Source organism: Capra hircus, chromosome 15, assembly GCF_001704415.2.
Source record: "Capra hircus breed San Clemente chromosome 15, ASM170441v1, whole genome shotgun sequence".
NCBI classification, from domain to species: Eukaryota; Metazoa; Chordata; class Mammalia; order Artiodactyla; family Bovidae; genus Capra; species Capra hircus.
The window spans coordinates 80684849-80707973 of NC_030822.1; the positions used below are offsets into that span (position 1 = coordinate 80684849).

A 23125-nucleotide genomic window follows, 5' to 3' on the forward strand; every position below is an offset into this window, starting at 1 on the left:
CTGTGAAGCCGTCTGGACCTGGGCTTTTGTTTGCTGGAAGATTTCTGATTACAGTTTCAATTTCCGTGCTTGTGATGGGTCTGTTAAGATTTTCTATTTCTTCCTGGTTCAGTTTTGGAAAGTTGTACTTTTCTAAGAATTTGTCCATTTCTTCCGCATTGTCCATTTTATTGGCATATAATTGCTGATAGTCATCTCTTATGATCCTTTGTATTTCTGTTTTCTGTTGTGATCTCTCCATTTTCATTTCTAATTTTATTGATTTGATTTTTCTCCCTTTGTTCCTTGATGAGTCTGCTAATGGTTTGTCAATTTTATTCATCCTTTCAAAGAACCAGGTTTTGGCTTTGTTGATTTTTGCTATGGTCACTTTTGTTTCTTTTGCATTTATTTCTGCCCTAATTTTTAAGATTTCTTTCCTTCTACTAACCCTGGGGTTATCCATTTCTTCTTTTTCTAGTTGCTTTAGGTGTAGAATTAGGTTATTTTTTTGACTTTTTTCTTGTTTCTTGATATATGCCTGTATTGTTATGAACTTTCCCCTTAGCACTGCTTTTAGTGTCCCACAAGTTTTGGGTTGTTGCCTTTTCATTTTCTTTCATTTCTATGCATATTTTGATTTCTTTTTTGATTTCTTCTGTGATTTTTGGTTTATTCAGAAGGGTGTTGTTCAGCCTACATATGTTGGAATTTTTAATATTTTTCTCCTTAATTGAGATCTAATCTTACTGCACTATGGTCAGAAAAGATGCTTGGAGTGATTTCAATTTTTTTTTTAATTTATCAAGGCGAGATTTATGGCACAGGATGTGATCTATCCTTGAGATGGTTCCGTGAGCACTTGAGGAAAGGTGAAATTCATTGTTTTGGGGTGAAATGTCCACCATCTATAAATGTCCATTTATAGATATGAATTAGGTCTAACTGGCCTATTGTATCATTTAAAGTTTGTGTTTCTTTGTTAATTTTGTGTTTAGTTGAACTATCCATAGGTGTGAGTGGGGTATTAAAGTCTCCCACTATTATTGTGTTATTATTAATTTCCCCTTTCATGCTTGTTAGCATTTGTCTTACATATTGTGGTGCTCTGCAATATGTTGGGTGCATATATATTTATAATTGTTATATCTTCTTCTTGGATTGATCCTTTGATCATTATGTAGTGTCCTTCTTTGTCTCTTTTCACAGCCTTTGTTTTAAAGTCTATTTTATCTGATATGAGTATTGCTACTCCTGCTTTCTTTTGGTCTCTATTTGCGTGGAATATCTTTTTCCAGCCCTTCACTTTCAGTCTGTATGAGTCCCTTGTTTTGAGGTGGGTCTTTTGTAGACAATATATACAGGAGTCTTGTTTTTTATCCATTCAGCCAGTCTTTGTCTTTTGGTTGGGGCATTCATCCCATTTATGTTTAAGGTAGTTATTGAAAAGTATTCAGGTATGACCTAAATCAAATCCTTATGATTATACACTGGAAGTGAGAAATAGATTTAAGGGACTAGATCTGATAGATAGAGTGCCTGATGAACTATGGAATGAGGTTCGTGACATTGTACAGGAAACAGGGATCAAGACCATCCCGATGGTAAAGTAATGCAAAAAAGCAAAATGGCTGTCTGGGGAGGCCTTACAAATAGCTGTGAAAAGAAGAGAAGTGCAAAGCAAAGGAGAAAAGGAAAGATATAAGTATCTGAATGCAGAGTTCCAAAGAATAGCAAGAAGAGATAAGAAAGCCTTCTTCAGCAATCAATGCAGAGAAATAGAGGAAAAGAACAGAATGGGAAAGACTAGAGATCTCTTCAAGAAAATTAGAGATACCAAGGGAACATTTCATGCAAAGATGGGCTCAATAAAGGACAGAAATGGTATGGACCTAACAAAGCAGAAGAAATTAAGAAGAGGTGGCAAGAATATACAGAAGAACTATACAAAAAACGATCTTCAAGACCCAGATAATCACGATGGTGTGATCACTCACCTAGAGCCAAATATCCTGGATGTAAAGTTAAGTGGGCCTTAGAAAGCGTCACTACAAACAAAGCTAGTGGAGGTGATGGAATTCCAGTTGAGCTGTTTCAAATCCTGAAAGATGATGTTGTGAAAGTGCTGCACTCAATATGCCAGCAAATTTGGAAAATTCAGCAGTGGCCACAGGACTGGAAAAGGTCAGTTTTCATTCCAATCCCAAAGAAAGGCAATGCCAAAGAATGCTCAAATTACCACACAATTGCACTCAACTCACACACTAGTAAATTAATGCTCAAAATTCTCCAAGCCAGGCTTCAGCAATACATTAACCGTGAACTCCCTGATGTTCAAGCTGGTTATAGGAAAGGCAGAGGAACCAGAGATCAAATTGCCAACATCTGCTGGATCATGGAAAAAAACAAGGGAATTCCAGAAAATCATCTATTTCTTCTTTATTGACTATGCCAAAGCCTTTGACTGTGTGGATCACAATAAACTGTGGAAAATTCTGAAAGAGATGGAAATACCAGGCCACCTGACCTGCCTCTTGAGAAATCTGTATACAAGTCAGGAAGCAACAGTTAGAACTGGACATGGAGCAATAGACTGGTTCCAAATAAGAAAAGAAGTATGTCAAGGCTGTATATTGTCACCCTGCTTATTTAACTTATATGCAGAGTACATCATGAGAAATGTTGGACTGGAAGAAACACAAGCTGCAATCAAGATTGCTGGAAGAAATATTAATAACCTCAGATATGCAGGTGACATCACCTTTATGGCTGAAAGTAAAGAGGAAATAAAAAGCCTCTTGACGAAAGTGAAAGTAGAGAGTGAAAAATTTGGCTTAAAGCTCAACATTCAGAAAACAAAGATCATGGCATCCAGTCCCATCACTTCATGGAAAATAGATGGGGAAACAGTGGAAACAGTGTCAGACTTTATTTTGGGGAGCTCCAAAATCACTGCAGATTGTGAATTCAGCCATGAAATTAAAAGACGTTTACTCCTTGGAAGAAAAGTTATGACGAGCCCAGATAGCATATTAAAAAGCAGAGACATTACTTTGCTGACTAAGGTCCATCTAGTCAAGGCTATGGTTTTTCCTGCGGTCATGTATGGATGTAAGAGTTGGACTGTGAAGAAGGCTGAGTGCCGAAGAATTGATGCTTTTGATGTGTGGTGTTGGAGAAGAATTTTGAGAGTCCCTTGGACTGCAAGGAGATCCAACCAGTCCATTCTGAAGGAGATCAACCCTGGGATTTCTTTGGAAGGAATGATGCTAAAGCTGAAACTCCAGTACTTTGGCCACATCATGTGAAGGGTTGACTCATTGGAAAAGACTCTGATTCTGGGAGGCATTGGGGGCAGGAGGAGAAGAGGACGACAGAGGATGAGATGTCTGGATGTCATCACGGACTCAATGGACATGAGTCTGAGTGAACTCCAGGGGTTGGTGATGGACAGGGAGGCCTGGCATGTTGCCAGGGGTCATGGGGTCACAAAGAGACGGACGCGACTGAGCGACTGAACTGAACTGAACTGAACTGAACTGAATGATCCCGTTGCCATTTACTTTATTGTTTTGCGTTCGGGTTTATACTCCCTTTTTGTGTTTCCTGTCTAGAGAATATCCTTTAGTATTTATTGGAGAGCTGGTTTGGTGGTGCTGAATTCTCTCAGCTTTTGCTTGTCTGTAAAGCTTTTGATTTCTCCTTCATATTTGAAAGAGTTCCTTGCTGGGTTCAGTAATCTTGGCTGTAGGTTATTTTTTTTCATCACTTTAAATATGTCTTGCCATTCCCTCCTGGCCTGAAGAGTTTTTATTCAAAGATCAGCTTTTATTCTTATGGGAATCCCCTTATGTGTTATTTGTTGTTTTTCCCTTGTTGCTGTTAATATTTGTTCTTTGTGTTTGATCTTTGTTAATTTGATTAATATGTGTCTTGGGGTGTTTTGCCTTGGGTTTATCCATTTGGGACTCTCTGGGTTTCTTGGACTTGGGTGATTATTTCCTTCCCCGTTTTAGGGAAGTTTTCAACAATTAGCTCCTCAAGTATTTTCTCATGGTCTTTCTTTCTGTCTTCTTCTTCTGGGACTCCTATAATTCGACTGTTGGAGCATTTCATATTGTCCTGGAGGTCTCTGAGATTGTCCTCATTTCTTTTAATTCGTTTTTCTTTTTTCCTCTCTGATTCATTTATTTCTACCATTCATCTTCTATTTCACTGATCCTATCTTCTGCCTCCATTATTCTACTATTTGTTGCCTCCAGAGTATTTCTGATCTTATTTATTGCATTATTCATTATATATTGACTCGTTTTTATTTCTTCTAGGTCCTTGTTAAACCTTTCTTGCATGTTCTCAATCCTTGTCTGCAGGCTATTTATCTGTGATTCCATTTTGATTTCAAGATTTTGGATCATTTTCATTCATTATTTGGAATTCTTTATCAAATAGATTCCCTATCTCTTCCTCTTTTGTTTGGTTTGATGGGCATTTATCCTGTTCCTTTACCTGCTCGGTATTCCTCTATCTCTTCATCTTGGTTATATTGCTGCATTTGGGGTGGCCTTTCTGTATTCCGGCAGTTTGTGGAGTTCTCTTTATTATGGAGTTTCCTCACTGTGGGTGGGGTTGTATCAGTAGCTTGTCAAGGTTTCTTGGTTAGGGAAGCTTGTGTCGGTGTTCTGGTGAGTGGAGCTGGATTTCTTCTCTCTGGAGTGCAATGAAGTGTCCAGTAATGAGTTATGAGATGTCAATGGTTTGGGAGTACCTTTGGGCAGCCTGTATATTGAAGCTCAGGGCTGTGTTCCTGTGTTGCTGGAGAATTTGTGTGGTATGTCTTTTTCTGGAACTTGTTGGCCCTTGGGTGGTGCTTGGTTTCAGTGTAGGTATGGAGGCGTTTGATGGGCTCCTATTGATTAATGTTCCCTGTAGTGAGGAGTTCTCTGATGTTCTGAGGTTTTGTACTTAAGCCTCCTGCTTATGGTTTTCAGTTTTATTTTTACAGTAGTCTCAAGACTTCTCCTTCTATACCACACTGTTGATAAAACATCTAGGTTAAAGATGAAAAGTTTCTCCACTTGAGGGACACCCATAGAGGTTCACAGAGTTACATGGAGAAGATAAGAGGGAGGAGGTAGTTAGAGGTGACCTGAATGAGATGAGGTGGAATCAAAAGAAGAAAGAGCAAGCTTGCCAGTAATCACTTCCTTGTGTGCACTCCACAGTCTGGACCACTCTGAGATGTTCACGGAGTTATACAGAGAAGAAGAGAGGGGGGAAGGAGACAGAGATGGCCAGGAGGATAAAAGAGGGAAATGAAAAGGAGAGAGACAGATCCAGCCAGTAATCAGTTCCCTAAGTGTTCTACAATCTCTGTCTGGAACCCACAGAGATTCACAGAGTTGGGTAGAGAAGAGAAGGGGGAGGGAGGAGACAGAGGCGACCTGGTGGAGAAAAAGGAGAGTCCAAAGGAGGAGAGAGCAATCAAGCTAGGAATCTTGCTCTCACGTAAAAATGGGTACTGAAGATTGGGTTTTTGAAGGTAAGAAATTGATAACAAATACCAAAAAGCAAAGATTAAAAATCTAGAGTAGAGGTTGGATTTTCAAAAATACAATATTAAAGAAAAGAAGAAGAAAAAAAATAACAAAATCACAAGAATTATTAAAAAGAAAAAATATATACATGAAGTTTGCTTTAAAAATGGGGTCTTTTTTTGAAAAGTAATAGTAGGTTATAAAAATGAAAATTAAAGGAGAAAGAGAGGACTTAAAATTTAAAAATGTTTAAAAAAAAGAAGAAAACAACCAAAAAAATCATAGAAATAGTAAAGATAGATCTAGGACTTTCTCTGGTGTTGTTGTGGGCAGTGTGGGGTCAGTTCATTTTCGGGTAGTTTCTTTGTCCGGCTTATATTGCTCAAGATCTATAGACCCCTTCCTACGTTGTCGGTACTAACAACAGGGCTTTAATCTATTGCACCTGTCACTTCCAAGGTAGTTCCCTTTGTTTTAGCTTCTTCTATTTGCTGGTCTCTTCAGTGTCTGATTTCTGCCCTGACACAAGGGGGTCAGTGGTGGACACTTTTTTTAGGGTCACTTGTTCAGTCGCGCTGTGGGGAGGGAGGGACACTGGAAACAAATAACATTGGCGTGTGCGCGCAGTGTCTCAGCCACACTGGGCCTTCCCCACTCACTGCGCACACAGCTCAGGCTCTAGGTTGCTCCACCGGGAACCGTCTGAGGCCAGCCCTGGGCTACATGCACCTCCCAGGTCTAAGCTGCTCAGGCTCAGGTACTCAGGTAGTCCTCAGCAGTGCAGACTCATTTGGGCCTGCACTTTGTGCCCTTCCCAGGTCTGAGTAGCTCTGGTGCTTGGCGAGCGTGGTCGCTGTGACTTATCACCTCTCCCATCGCTGCTGCTCGGTTTTCTGGGTGTGCAACTGGCGCACCTTCTCATGCGGGTGATGACTGTCCAGAACCCCAAGAAGTCTTAATTAGCAAAGAAGCCTGTTTGCAGTTTGGTAGTTAATGTCTCTCTGGGGCTGCGATTGCCCCCTTCTGGCCCTTCCAGCTCTGGCTGCCTGTCACCGGAGGGGGATGGTCTGCAGCTGGCTAATTCTGTTCCATCCTTTGCTCTGTGTGCGGTCCTGGTGGTGTCTTATGTTAGAGCTTTTCTCATGGTAACTATCCCACAGTCTGGTTTGCTAGCACATTAGCTCACTCTGGTTATACTCAGGGCATTCGGGCCCTATCCTTAAAATTCAATGCAGCCCACACCTCCCTACCCAGCCCCCGCTTGCTAGTGGTGGATGCAGGTGTCTGTGCTGCTTCTCCGCTGGGGGAGTTACTGTTGGGCTGGTAATCTGTGGGGTTTAATTATTTATTTATTTTTCCTCCCTGTTATGTTGCCCTCTGTGCTTCCATGGCTCGCCACAGACTCCGCAGTGAGAGTATTTCCTGGTGTTTGGAAACTTGTCTCTTTTTAACACTCCCTTCTCAGGATGGAGCTCCCTCCCTACCTCTTTGTCTCTTTTTTTGTCTTTTCTATTTTTTCCTACCTGTTTTCAAAGACAACGAGCTGCTTTTCTGGGTGCCTGATGTCCTCTGCTGGCATTCAGAAGTTGTATTGTGGAATTTATTCAGCGTTGAAATGTTCTTTTGATGAATTTGTAGGGGGAGAAAGTGGTCTCCCCATCCTATTTATCCACCATCTTAGGACTGCCCCCAAATTGGTTTAATTTAGAAGCAATGGATAAATTGCCAGAAGCATACACTTGTCCAAGACTGTATCAGAAAGAAATATAAAAACTGAATGTACTGAATACTAGTATTAAACTGAAGCAGTAATCAAAAAACTCCCCCAAAAAGAAAAAGTCCAGGACAGTAAGACTTCACAGAAGAATTCTATCAAATATTTACAAAAGAGTTTATACCCATATTTCTCAAAGTTCTGCAAAAGCCTGAAGGGACTGGAATACTTCCAAAGGTATTCGACTATGGTCAGTATTACCCTGATACCAAAAACAGACAAAGAAACTACAATAAAAGAAAATTAAAAGCCAACAACCCTGATTAACACTCACAAAATTCTTCAACAAAATAGTAACAAACAAAATTCAACCATACTTAAAGAGGATCATACATCACGATAAAGTGGAATTTATTCCAGGGATATAAGGATTATTAAATATCCATATCAATCAACATGACAGAGTAATATTCACCTGATTACCTCAACAGATGCAAAAAGTATTTGACAGAATGCAACTTGCATTTATGATAAAAATTCAACAAAGCTTGTATTAAAGGAACATAGCTAAATATATGTTGAGGGAAGAGCAGAGAAATAGCTCCAGAAAGAATGAAGAGGTTGAACCAAAGCAAAAATGATTCCTATTTGCAGATGTATTCCTATTTGCAGAAATATTTCATGCAAAGATGGGCACAATAAAGGACAGAAACAGCAAGGATCTAAAAGATGCAGAAGAGATTAAGAAGAGGTGGCAAGAACACGTGGAAGAATTGTTTTTTGTTTTTTGGTTTTTTTTTAAAGCCTTGATGATGCAGATAACCACAATGGTATGGTTACTCACCCACTTTCTAGTTGTGAAAATAAAGTCCAATGCTGTGAAAAAAAAAAACAAAAAAAAACAAAAAAAAACAATATCGCATAGTAATCTGGAATGTTAGGTCCATGAATCAAGGTAAATTGGGTGTGGTCAAACAGGAGATGGCAAGAGTGAACGTCAGTATTTTAGGAATCCGTGAACTAAAATGGATGAGAAAGGGTGAACTTAATTCAGACGACCATTATATCAACTACTTTGGGCAAGAATCCAATGGAAGAAATGGAGTAGCCCTCATAGTCAACAAAAGAGTCCAAAATGCAGTAGTTGGGTGCAGTCTCAAAAATGACAGAATGATCTCAGTTTGTTACCAAGGCAAACTATTCAACATCACAGTAATCCAAGTCTATGCCCCAACCACTAATGCTGAAGAAGCAGGAAAACAATAGAATGGGAAAGACTAGAGATCTCTTCAAAAAAACTAGAAATACAAAGGAAATATTTCATGCAAAGATGGGCACAATAAAGGACAGAAACAGCAAGGACCTAAAAGATGCAGAAAGATTAAGAAGAGGTGGCAAGAATACATAGAAGAACTGTTTTTTGTGGGTTTTTTTTTAGTCTTAATGATGCAGATAACCACAATGGTATGGTCACTCACCTAGAGCCAGGTATCCTGGATTCTGAAGTCAAGCGGGCCTTCGGAAGCATTACTATGAAGTTAGTGGAGGCAGTGGAATTCCAGCTGAGCTATTTCAAATCCTAAAAGATGATCTTGTTAAAATGTTTCACTGAATACATCAGCAAATTTGGAAAACTCAGCAATGGCCACAGGACTGGAAAAAGTCAACTTCAATTCCAACCCCAAAGAAGAGGAATGGCAAAGAATGTTCAAACTACCACAAATTGTGCTCATTTCACATGCTAGCAAGGTAATGTACAAAACCTTTCAAGCTAGGCCTCAACAGTATGTGAAAAAAGAACATCCAGATGTATAAGCTGGATTTTAAAAAGGCAGAGGAATCAGAGATCAAATTGCCAACATTTGTTGGATCATAGAAAAAGCAAAAGAACAGGAAAGCATCTACCTCTGCTTCATTAACTATGCTAAAACCTTTGACTGTGTGGATCACAACAAACTGGAAAATTCTTCAAGAGATGGCAATATGAGACCACTTTACCTGGCTTCTGAGAAACTTGTATACAGGTCAAGAAGCAACAGTTAGAACTGGACATGGAACAACAGACTGGTTCCAAATTGAAAAAGGAGTATGTTAAGGCTGTATATTGTCACTCTGCTTATTTAACTTATATGCATCGTGCAAAATGCTATGCTGGATGAATCACAAACTGGAATGAAGATTGTGCCGAGAAATATCAACAACTTCATATATACAGACGACACCACCCAAATAGCAGAAAGTGAAGAACTGAAGAATCTCTTGATGAAGGTGAAAGAGGAGAGTGAAAAGGATGGCTGAAAATTCAACATTCAAAACACTAAAATTATGGCATCCAGTCCCATCACATCATGGCAAATATATGGGGGAAAAAATGATAACAGTAACAGACTTTATTTTCTTGGGCTCCAAAATCACTGTAAATGGTGACTGCAGCCACAAAATTCGAAGACACTTGCTTCTTGGAAGAAAAACTAAGATGAACCTAGACAGTGTATTAAAAACCAGTGACATCACTTAGCCAACAAAGGTCCATATAGTCAAAGTTATGGTTTTTCCAGTAGTCATGTACAGATGTGAGAGTTGGACCATAAAGAAGGCTGATAGTCGAAGAATTGATGATTTCAAACTGTGGTGCTAGAGAAGACTCTTGAGAGTCCCTTGGACAGCAAGGATATTAAACTAGTGAACCTTAAATGGCATCACTGACTCAATAGGCATGCATTTGAGCAAACTCTGGGAGACAGTGAAGGACAGGAATCCTGACGTGTGGCAGTCCATGTGATCACAAAGAATTAGACATGACTGAGTGACTGAACAACAACAACAATCTCAACATAATAAAGGCCATTTATGACAAATCCATATCTAACATCATATTTAATAATGAAAAACAAAGTATTTCCTGTAAGATCAGGAACAAGACAAACAAGCCCAGTTTGACTGTTTCTATTCAATATGTAATTGAAAGTCCTGGCCACAACAATCAGACAATTTTTAAAAAAAATTTTAAGCAAAATGGAAAAAAGCTCACTGTTCGCAGATGATATTGCACTATATATAAAACCTGAAACTGTCATGATATTTTTTGTTAATTGGCTATGTTTAGTATTAGCTGCTCAGTCATGTCTGACTCTTTGCAACCTCATGGACTGTAGCCCACCAGGCTCCTCTGCCCATGGAATTCTCCAGGTAAGAATAAATTTTTTAGGATATGAGATTAATATACAGAAATTTATTATTTTTCTATGCATTAATAATTTACTACCAGAAAGAGAAATCAAGAAAATAATGTCATTTACAACTAAATCCAGAGGAATAAAATACCCTGGATAATTAAGGAGGCTAACTAAGGAGGTAAAAGACCTATACTTTGAAAACTAGAAAACACTGATGAAGGAAATTCAAGACAATGCAAATAAGTGGAAATGTATCCTATGTTCATTAATTTGGAGAATTAATATTGTTTAAGTGACCATATTAACTAGGCAATCTACAGCTTCAGTGCAATTTCTATCCAAATACCCATAATATTTTTTACAGAATTAGATCAAATAATCTTAAAATTATATGGCACGACAAAATACCCTGAATAGCAAAAGCAACCTTGAGGAAAAAAGAAAAAAGCTAGAGGTATCAGGCTCCCTGGCTTCAGACTATACTACAAAGCTACAGTAAGCAAAACAGTATAGTACTGGCACAAAAATAGACACATAAATCAGAAGAACAGAGTAAAGAGCCCAGAAATAAACTCATGCATACAAGGAAAAAAGGCAAAAGTATACAACGGAGAAAACACAGTCTCTTCAATAACTGTACTAGGAAAACTAGACAGCTACATGTAAAAGAATGAAACTAGACCATTTTCTCACACTGGGTACAAAAATAAACTTAAAATGGATTAAAGAACTAAGGGTAAGACCTGTAACCATAAAACTCCTAAAATAAAATATGGGCAGTATGCTCTTTGACATCAGTTCTAGTCATAATTTTGAGGTACTCTGTCTCCTCAAGCAAGAGAACAAAAACAAAAATAAATGGGATCTGACAAGGAAACCTTTAACAAAACTAAGAGGCAACCTATTGGATGGAAGAAGATATTTGCAAATGACATGTCTGATAAGAAGTTAATATTCAAAATATATTTTAAAATTATACAAACAAATATTTTAAAATGAACAATTTAATTTAAAAAACAGTCTGGCACCCAGCCTCTGGCCCAGGTGCACAGCCGTGGCTCAGGAGCATTGGCTAGGTGGACAGTTATTAAACTGGGAAGGTATCTCTGTACAATGACCTGGGAGTGAAGACCAGTGACTCAAAAACATAAGGCTGGTCAAAAACTTTCAAATTTCTTCAGTCTCAGCTCCAGATGAAGAAAGCAGCTCTCACTCAGACCAAGACCCAGAGGACAATACAAAGTACAGTCTTAGGTTCAGTAATCAACCTGAAGCAAGGTGATTCTTCAGATAAGTGGCAGATTCCCCTCTGCACTTAGCCATGGGACTCAAGAACCTTGTTCCCAGGTTGTTTTCTGCAGAAGATTTGATCCTCTTATCTGATGAATATGAGCCCAGGTTTCCTAACGATTATGAGAAAGTAGTGAAGCACCAAAGAGAGGAGCAAGAGATACAGTGGGAGCTGGAAAGACAGAAGGAAATAGAAGAGAGGGGGAATAAATGTAAAGACAGACGTGAAGCTAGTGGGTTTTCCAGGTGGCCAGAACCAGATTCTGATGAAGATTATTACCAAGAGAGGAGCAAGATGGGTGGAGCTGCCATCACACCATCCACTTCTCTTATAGAAAAGGACAAAGAGTTACCCCAAGACTTAACCAGGAAGAGGATTCAAGACCTCACTCACAGTCTTAAAGGTGCTATTCCTCCCCCAATGTACAAGGAATAAGACAAACCCAGATCCCCAGTCAGCCTCAGCAACTCCTTCTTCACCAACATGGGGGTAGGGTAGCATATAAAATCATGCAGAAGTTTAGCTTCTGGGAAGGCCCAGTCTTAGGAAGCACCAGCAGGGACTGAGCTCCACCAGCAAGTTGTGGGGGGTGGGGGTAGGCATGGCAAGAGCATATGCCTGACACCATCAAGAAAGATTCAGCCAAAAAGTTGGATTTAGGGGGGCGGTCCTAAAATGGCAGAGGAATAGGACGGGGAGAGCACTTTCTCCCTCACAAATTCATCAAAAGAACATTTCAGCACTGAGTAAATTCTACAAAACAACTTCTGAATGCTGGCAGAGGACATCAGGCACCCAGCAAAGCAGATCATTGGCTTCAAAAACAGGTAAGAAAAAATATAAAAGATGAAAAAGGGGACAAAGGTAGTAGGGAGGGAGAGAGTCCCGTCCTGGGAAGAGACTCTTAAAAAGAGAGGTTTTCAAACACCAGGAAAAATTCTCGCAGCCGGGTCTGTGGTGAGCCTTGGAAGCACAAAGGGCAACATAACAGGAAGGAAAAATAAATAATTAATTAAAACCAACAGATTACGAGCCCAGCTGTAACTCCCCCAGCGGAAAAGCAGTGTAGATGCTTGCATCCGCCACTAGCAAGTGGGGGCTGGGAAGGCAGGAGCGGGAGGCACAGGCAGCAGTGCTTTTTAAGAATTGTGCCATGGGAGGCTCAGGCTGCAGTGCTTTTTTGAGAATCAGGCCAGAACACCCCACGCGTGGCCAGAGTGAACTAACTTGGGCTAGCAAACCAGACTGTGGGATAGCCACCACACGAAATGCTAGAACATAAGACACCACCAGGACTGCGCACAGAACAAAGGACAGAACAGAATAGCCAGCTGCAGACCATCCCCCTCCGGTGACAGGCAGCCAGAGCCTTAAGGGCTGGAAGAGGGCAATCGCAGCCCAAGAGAGACATTGCCTACCAAAATGCAAGCAGGCTTCTTTGCTAACTAAGCCTTCTGGGGGTTCTGGACGGTCATCATCCGCCTGAGAAGGGACGCCAGCGGTACTCCCAGGAAACGGAGCAGCAGGGAAAGGCCATAAGTCGCAGCGATTGCGCTCGCCAAACTCCTGGGCTACTCGGACCTGGGAAGGGCACAAAACGCAGGCCCAACCAAATCTGCGCCTCTGAGGGCTTCCTGAGTGCCCAGCCTGAGCGGCTTAGACCAGGGAGGTGCATGAAGCCTAGGGCTGGCCTCAGACCGTTCCCCAGCAGAGCAACGTAGAGCCTGAGCGGTGTGTGCCGCGAGCAGAGGCAAGCCCAGCGTAGATGAGATACTGCAAGCACACGCCAGTAATATTAGTTTGCAGCATCCCTCCCCCTCCGCCCCCCACCCCCCCCCCCCCCGACAGCGCGCCACCACCGCCCTCCGTGTGTCAGGACAGAAATCAGACACTGAAGAGACCAGCCAACAGAGGAAGTTAAATAGAGGGAACCACCTTGGAAGTGACCCCACACAGCCCACAACACCATAGAAAGGGCCAGAAATACCTTTACTACTTTTACCATTATTTTTTTTTTTACTTGATGTGGTTGCGTGATTGTTTTTTCTTTTCTTTTTCTTCTTTTTTTAACTTTCTTAAATTTTTAAGTCCTCTATTTCTCTAATTACTATTTTTATAACCTATTATTACTTTAAAAAAAAAAGGACCCTATTTTTAAAGCAAATGCTGTATATAGTCTTTTTGTGGTTGATGTTTTTGTTTTTTAATAATTCTTGTGGCTTTGTTTTTCTGTTTTATTTTGTTTTTTCTCCTCCTTCTTCTTATTCTTTTCTTTAATAGTGTATTTTTGAAAATCCAACCTCTACTCTAGATTTTTAATCTTTGCTTTTTGGTATTTGTTGTCAATTTTGTACATTTAAAAACCCAATCTTCAGTACCCAATTTTACCTGAGAATGAGACTACTGGCTTGACCACTCTCTCCTCATTTGGACTCTCCTTTTTCTCCACCAGGTCGCCTCTGTCTCCTCCCTCCCCCTTCTCTTCTCTACTCAACCCTATGAATCTCTGTGTGTTCCAGATAGTGGAGAACACTCAGGGAACTGGTTACTGGCCGGATCTGTCTCTCTCCTTTTCATTTCCCTCTTTTATCCTCCTGGCCACCTGTGTCTACTTCCTCCCTCTCCTCTTCCCTGTATAACTCCGTGAAAACCTCTGAGTGGTTCAAACTGTGGAGTGCACATAAGGAAGTGATTACTGGCTAGCTTGCTCTCTCCTTTTTTGATCCCACCTCATCTCATTCCAGCCACCTCTAACTATCCCCTCCCTCTTCTCTTCTCCATGTAACTCAGTGGACCTCTATGGGTGACCTTCAATGTGGAGAAACCTTTCATCTTTAACATAGATGTTTTATCAGTGGTGCTGTATAGATGGAGAAGTCTTGAGGCTACTGTAAAAATAAAACTGAAAACCAGAAACAGGAGGCTTAAGTCCAAATCCTGAGAACATCAGAGAAATCCTGAATCCAAGGAACATTATTTGATAGGAGCTCATCAAATGCCTCCATACCTACACTGAAACCAAGCACCACCCAAGGGCCAACAAGTTCCAGAGCAAGACATACCATGCAAATTCTCCAGCAACACAGGAACACAGCCCTGAGCTTCAATATACAGGCAGCTCAAAAATACTCCAAAACCATTGACGTCTCATAACCCATTACTGGACACTTCATAGCACTCCAGAGAGAAGAAATCCAGCTCTACCCACCAGAACTCCAACACAAGCCTCCCTAACCAAGAAACCTTGACAAGCTACTGATACAACCCCACCCACAGTGAGGAAACGCCATAATAAAGAGAACTCCACAAATTCCCAGAATATAGAAAGGCCACCCAAACGCAGCAATATAACCAAGATGAAGAGACAGAGGAATACCGAGCAGGTAAAGGAACAGGATAAATGCCCACCAAACCAAACAAAAGAGGAAGAGATAGGGAATCTACCTGAGAAAGAATTCCAAATATTGATAGTGAAAACGATCCAAAATCTTGAAATCAAAATGGAATCACAGATAAATAGCCTGCAGACAAGGACTGAGAAGATGAAAGAAAGGTTTAACAAGGACCTAGAAGAAATAAAAAAGAGTCAATATATAATGAATAATGCAAAAAATGAGATCAGAAATACTCTGGAGGCAACAAATAGTAGAATAATGGAGGCAGAAGATAGGATCAGTGAAATAGAAGATGAATGGTAAAAATAAATGAATCAGAGAGAAAAAAGAAAAATGAATTAAAAGAAATGAGGACAACCTCAGAGACCTCCAGGACAATATGAAACACTCCAACATTTGAATTATAGGAGTCCCAGAAGAAGAAGACAAAAAGAAAGACCATGAGAAAATACTTGAGATAATAGTTGAAAACTTCCCTAAAATGGGGAAGGAAATAATCACTCAAGTCCAAGAAACCCAGAGAGTTCCAAACAGGATAAACCCAAGGAGAAACACCCCAAGACAAATATTAATCAAATTAACAAAGACCAAACACAAAGAACAAATGTTAACAGCAACAAGGGAAAAACAACAAATAACACATAAGGGGATTCTCATAAGGATAAAAGCTGATCTTTCAATAAAAACTCTTCAAGCCAGGAGGGAATGACAAGACATACTTAAAGTGATGAAAGAAAATAACCTACAGCCAAGATTACTGTGCCCAGCAAGGAACTCTTTCAAATATGAAGGAGAAATCAAAAGCTTTACAGACAAGCAAAAGCTAAGAGAATTCAGCACCACCAAACCAGCTCTCCAACAAATGCTAAAGGATATTCTTTAGACAGGAAACACAAAAAGGGCGTATAAACCCGAACCCAAAAATATAAAGTAAATGGCAACTGGATCATACTTATCAATATTACCTTAAACGTAAATGTGATGAATGCCCCAACCAAAAGGCAAAGACTGGCTGAATGGAAACAAAAACAAGATCCCTATATATGCTGCCTACAAGACACCCACCTCAAAACAAGGGACTCATACAAACTGAAAGTGAAGGGCTGGAAAAAGATATTCCACGCAAATAGAGACCAAAAGAAAGCAGGAGTAGCAATATGCATATCCGATAAAATAGGCTTTAAAACAAAGGCTGTGAAAAGAGACAAAGAAGGCCACTACATAATGATCAAAGGATCGATCCAAGAAGGAGATATAACAATTATAAATCTATATGCACCCAACATAGGAGCACTGCAATACGTAAGACAAATGCTAACAAGTATGAAAGGGGAAATTAACAATAACACAATAATAGCGGGAGACTTTAATACTCCACTCACACCTATGGACAAATCAACTAAACAGAAAATTAACAAAGAAATGCAGACTTTAAATGATGCATTAGACCAGTTAGACCTAATTGATATCTATAGGACATTTCACCCCAAAACAATGAATTTCACCTTTTTCTCAAGTGTGCATGGAACCTTCTCCAGGACAGATCACATCCTGGGCCATAAATCTAACCTTGATAAATTTTAAAAAATCAAAATCATTCAAAGCATCTTTTCTGACCATAGTGCATTAAGATTAGATCTCAATTACAGGAGAAAAATATTAAAAACTCCAACATATGGAGGTTGAACAACACACTTCTGAATAACCAACAAATCACAGAAGAAATCAAAAAAGAAATCAAAATATGCATAAAAAACTAATGAAAATTAAAACACAACAACTGAAAACCTGTGGGACACTATAAAAGCAGTGCTAAGAGGAAAGTTCATAGCACTACAGGCATACCTCAAGAAACAACAAAAAAGTCAAATAAATAACCCAACTCTACATGTAAAGCAACTAGAAAAGGAAGAATTGGAGAACCCCAGAATTAGTACAAGGAAAGAAATCTTAAAAATTAGGGCAGAAATAAATGCAAAAAAAAAGAGAGACCATAGCAAAAACCAACAAAGCCAAAAGCTGGTTCTTTGAAAGGATACATAAAACTGACAAACCATTAGCCAGACTCATCAAGAAACAAAGGGAGAAAAATCAAATCAATAAAATTAGAAATGAAAATGGAGAGATCACAACAGAAAACACAGAAATACAAAGGATCATAAGAGATGACTATCAGCAATTATATGCCAATAAAATGGACAATGCGGAAGAAATGGACAAATTCTTAGAAAAGTACAACTTTCCAAAACTGAACCAGGAAGAAATAGAAAATCTTAACAGACCCATCACAAGCACGGAAATTGAAACTGTAATCAGAAATCTTCCAGCAAACAAAAGCCCAGGTCCAGACGGCTTCACAGCTGAATTCTACCAAAAAGTTAGAGAAGAGCTAACACCTATCCTACTCAAACTCTTCCAGAAAATGGCAGAGGAAGGTAAACTTCCAAACTCATTCTATGAGGCCACCATCACCCTAATACCAAAACCTGACAAAGATGTCACAAAACAAGAAAACTACAGGCCAATATCACTGATGAACATAGATGCAAAAATCCTCAACAAAATTCTAGCAATCAGAGTCCAACAACACATTAAAAAGATCATACACCATGACCAAGTGGGCTTTATCCCAGGGATGCAAGGATTCTTCAATATCCGCAAATCAATCAATGTAATAGACCACATTAACAAATTGAAAAAAAAGCCATATGATTATCTCAATAGATGCAGAGAAGGCCTTTGACAAAATTCAACATCCATTTATGATAAAAACTCTCCAGAAAGCAGGAATAGAAGGAACATACCTCAACATAATAAAAGCTATCTATGACAAACCCACAGCAACCATTATCCTCAATGGTGAAAAATTGAAAGCATTTCCCCTAAAGTCAGGAACAAGACAAGGGTGTCCACTTTCACCGCTACTATTCAACATAGTTCTGGAAGTTTAGGCCACAGCAATCAGAGCAGAAAAAGATATAAAAGGAATCCAAATTGGAAAAGAAGAAGTAAAACTTTTACTCTTTGCAGATGACATGATCCTCTACATAGAAAAGCCTAAAGACTCCACCAGAAAACTTACTAGAGCTATCCAATGAATATAGTAAAGTTGCAGGATATAAAATCAACACACATAAATCCCTTGCATTCCTATACACTAATAATGAGAAAGTAGAAAAAGAAATTAAGGAAACAATTCCATTCACCATTGCAACAAAAAGAATAAAATACTTAGGAATATATCTACCGAAAGAAAATAAAGATCTATATATAGAAAACTGTAAAACACTGATGAAAGAAATCAAAGAGGACACAAATAGATGGAGAAATATACCATGTTCGTGGATCAGAAGAATCAATATAGTGAAAATGAGAATACTACCCAGAGCAATCTACAGATTCAATGCAATCCCTATCAAGCTACTGGTGGTATTTTTCACAGAACTAGAACAAATAATTTCACGATTTGTATGGAAATACAAACAACCTCGAATAGCCAAAGCAATCTTGAGAAAGAAGAATGGAACTGGAGGAATCAACCTGCCTGACTTCAGGCTCTCCTACAAAGCCACAGTCATTAAGACAGTATGGTACTGACACAAAGACAGAAATACAGATCAATGGAACAAAATAGAAAGCCCAGAGATAAATCCACACACCTATGGACACCTTATCTTGGACAAAGGAGGCAAGAATATACAGTGGATTAAAGATAATCTCTTTAACAAGCAGTGCTGGGAAAACTGGTCAACCACTTGTAAAAGAATGAAACTAGATCACTTTCTAACACCATACACAAAAATAAACTCAAAATGGATTAAATATCTAAATGTAAGACCAGAAACTATAAAACTCCTAGAGGAGAACATAGGCAAAACACTCTCAGACATACATCACAGCAGGATCCTCTATGATCCACCTCCCAGAATACTGGAAATAAAAGCAAAAATAAACAAATGGGATCTAATTAAAATTAAAAACTTCTGCCCAACAAAGGAAACTATAAGTAAGGTGAAAAGACCACCTTCGGAATGGGAGAAAACAATAGCAAATGAAATAACTGACAAACAACTAATCTCAAAAATATACAAGCAACTCCTGCAGCTCAATTCCAGAAAAATAAATGACCCAATCAAAAAATGGGCCAAAGAACTAAATAGGCATTTCTCCAAAGAAGACATACAGATGGCTAACAAACACATGAAAAGATGTTCAACATCACTCATCATCAGAGAAATGCAAATCAAGACCACAATGAGGTGCCATTTCACACCAGTCAGAATGGCTGCGATCCAAAAGTCTACAAGCAATAAATGCTGAAGAGGATGTGGAGAAAAGGGAACCCTCTTACACTGTTGGTGGGAATGCAAACTAGTACAGCCACTATGGAGAACAGGGTGGAGATTCCTTAAAAAATTGCAAATAGAACTGCCTTATGACCCAGCAATCCCAGTGTTGGGCATACACTCCAAGGAAACCAGAATAGAAAGAGACACATGTACCCCAATGTTCATCACAGCACTGTTTCTAATAGCCAGGACATGGAAACAACCTAGATGTCCATCAGCAGATGAATGGATAAGAAAGCTGTGGTACATATACACAGTGGAGTATTACTCAGCCTTTAAAAAGAATACATTTGAATCAGTTCTAATGAGGTGGATGAAACTGCAGCTGATTATACAGAGTGAAGCAAGCCAGAAAGAAAAACACCAATACAGTATACTGACACATATATATGGAATTTAGAAAGATGGTAATGATGACCCTGTATGTGAGACAGCAAAAGAGACACAGATGTATAGAACGGACTTCTGGACTGTGAGAGAGAGGGAGAGGGAGATGGTGGGATGATTTGGGAGAATGGCATTGAAACATGTATACTATCATGTAAGAAACGAAGCGCCAGTGTATGTTCAATACAAGATACAGGATTCTTGTGGCTGGTGCACGGGAATGATCCAGAGAGATGATATGGGGTGGGAGATGGGAGGGGGATTCAGGATTGGGAGCTCATATACACCCGTGGCAGATTCATGTCAATGTATGGCAAAACCAACCCAGTGTTGTAAAGTAAAATAAAGTAATAATAAAATTAAAAAATAATAAATAAAATAAAATGTTTAGGTAAAAATTTAAAAAAAAAGTTGGATTTAAATCCATTAACTGAAATATTTGTGTCCTACCAAAGTGGTCCCACTCAATAACATGATTGGTGCAGGAGAGGTGGATGAAGACTTGGAAGTAGAAATCCAGGAACAGTACGAAAAATATGGCAGAGTTGAAAAATATGTTATATTTGAAATTCCTGATATCCCTGATTGTAGTAGACAGGAAGAATAAAAGAAAGCAGGCCCCAGCAAGGGCCACAAAAGAAATTTATAATTATTAACAAACTGGATGCTATAAGGCATGAAACTTGGAACAAGTCAAGAGGAAACAGTTCATAATCTCGAAAACAAGATATGATCCTGGGGTTGGAAAACCGACCTCAGACTGTTTCTCAACTGGCATCTCAGAGTCACATGTTTTATGTATCTGGTGGAAAATCTATAGATAAGAATATTAGTCTTAGTTACTGATTTGTTATTGATTACTGTTTCCTAATTATTCAATGGTTAATGATCATTTTGTTTTTTGGCCCTGAAGGCCACATGAGTTATAGTTTCATTCACAGCTGAAATTATAATAAAGTATAATAAAGCTGGCTTGGATTTAGTTTCGGCACCTTCACCTTGGTGCAGTGTTTGTCCCCTGATATCTCTTTCTCTGAATTCTTGTGTCTCATTTCTCATTCTCTTGCTGTATTGTGCTTTTGGAAACCCTGCTTGTTGAGCCGGTCTTGCCACTTGATGATGAAGCAGTATGAATATTTTTAGAATTCCGGAGGGTTGAGTCTGTTGATGATCTGAATGGGAGATATTTTGGTGGACACGTGCTTCAAATATGTTTCTACAATTTAGATAGATTCAGGGCCTTGGATTTGGCAGAACAAGTTTGATTTTAAAAACTAGAGCCTGAGTCATCTCCAGCGATCCTTTAGTGAACTGCATACTAAGCAGAGGAGAACAAGGCAACAGGCAGCCTTCATGGCTGTGGGCACAGGGAAGGACTTCTAAGACATATGTTGACTGATCCTTTTTTATTTTGTGTTTTTTTAATATAGCATAAAAATCCTTCTGAAACACACACACACATACACACACATATATGGTCAATATGGCTATGTTCAACATCACTAATCACTCAGAAATAGACATAAAAAACATGATGAGAGGAGAGCAGAAGACGGCAGAGGAGTAAGACAGGGACATTGCCAGCCTCCCCACAATACATCAAAAACTCCTCAAGATATAGAACAACTCCTACAAAGCAACCTCTAGGTGACAGTAGAAGACTGCAGGCCTCCAGAGGGGCAGGCTAAGCTCCCTGGAATGAAGTAGGAGAGAGGATGGAGACATAAAAAGGGAAAAGACGGAGAACTTCTAGATGGTTCCCAACTAGATGGTGCCCTGAAGGGAGGGAGGAATCATGAAGCAGAAAGAGTTCCTGGTGTACTAGGAAACTCCCTCACAGGTGGGCCAAAGGGGGAGCTGCAGAATCTTGGAAAACTGGGCAAAGCAGGGACTTGGAGGGCAGAGAACAGAGAAAGCTGCACTTCTCAGCCCATGAACAGCTCACAGACTGTGCCCTTCACCCCAGACAGCGGGTTTGGGGAACCAAGAAAGGACCACAGAAGCCCCGTGGTGCAGAGGGCAGGACCAGGGTGCCGAGAGAGGCATGGCATAGAAACCTCTACAGCACACACAAATCTCTCCAGCGCATACAAACCTCATGGCACGGGGGCGGGCGGAGGGTGGGGGGCATGAGCCTAAACAAGTGCACATAAGCCCCGAGACATAAAGGGAGGGCCTGGGGAGCCGGAACAAGTGAACGCAAGCCTTGGAACACAGAGGGTGGGCTCATGGGGCTGAGGGATGCCCACAAAAGCCTCCACAATGTAGAGGGCAGTATCGGGGAGACGAGAAGAGATCCACACAAGCCCCTACCTAGCAGACTTTGGCCTGCTGTGCAAGGTGGGACCAGGGAACAGAAGTACCAGCAAAGATTCCAAGGACAAATAGGGGGCTGGTGGCAGTGAAGATATGCTGAGTGGGCGGCTTTGATGAGGCTGCAGAAATAGAGGTGTCTAACACTGCCAAAGAGTCAGACATGACTGAGCGACTGAACTGAACTGAACTGAACACTGCCAAAGCCAGAAGGACTCCCCAAAGATATGCTGAACCCATGGACACCCCAAAACCTACTACTGAACACTGCAATGCCCTTCAGAGAGATGAGATCCAGCTCCATCAACCAGAACACAGTCACAAGCTCCCCAAACCAGGAAAACATCACAGGATGCTAATCCAACCTCACCCATGGGGGCAGACTCCACAACCAAGAATTATGACCTCGAGAAGAGAATTTTTTTTCCTTATAAATAATTCTGTTTATTCCTCCTACAGATTTCTACCTTCACATTAGCCTTTTGTGGTGCTGTGGAGTTTCCTCTTTGTTTTTCTTCTTAAAAAAAAAAAATCTTTCTAAGATTTTTTTTCTGTTCTTTTTTTCTGTTTCACCCTTTTCTGTGATTATTCTGATTTTGTTTTTTATATTTTTTGACTGCTTTTCTTATAGTTCTTTACTGGCTATAGTTATTCTTGAATCTATATAAATCTTTTTCACATACATCTTTGCTTTTCTGATTTTTTTCTGTTCTACTTTTTTACACTCTTTTCCACCCCTCCCTTTTCTCTCCCTTTTCTTTTTTCCTTCTTTTTCTTTTCCATTTTTTCCTTCACTCTTTCTTTTTCATCAGGTAAGTTAAATTGTTGATCTCCCTTTGTTATATTTCCCATTGGCACTCTGCTCAGGCTCAGTTTTCTTGATTGAGCAGTAGCTAGCTCAATTTTGGTTTCCCTTGTTCACCAACTAAGTCTCTCATACTTTTTTCTTTAGAATACTTTGGTTATAACTGTGTGTGGAAATGCGTG

The 23125-nt window shown here is 39.8% G+C and overlaps 1 pseudogene; it reads left to right on the forward strand.

Annotated features, from left to right (window-relative positions):
• The window catches only part of LOC102190620, a 29559-nt pseudogene extending 8442 nt beyond the window's left edge, over nucleotides 1-21117 (forward strand).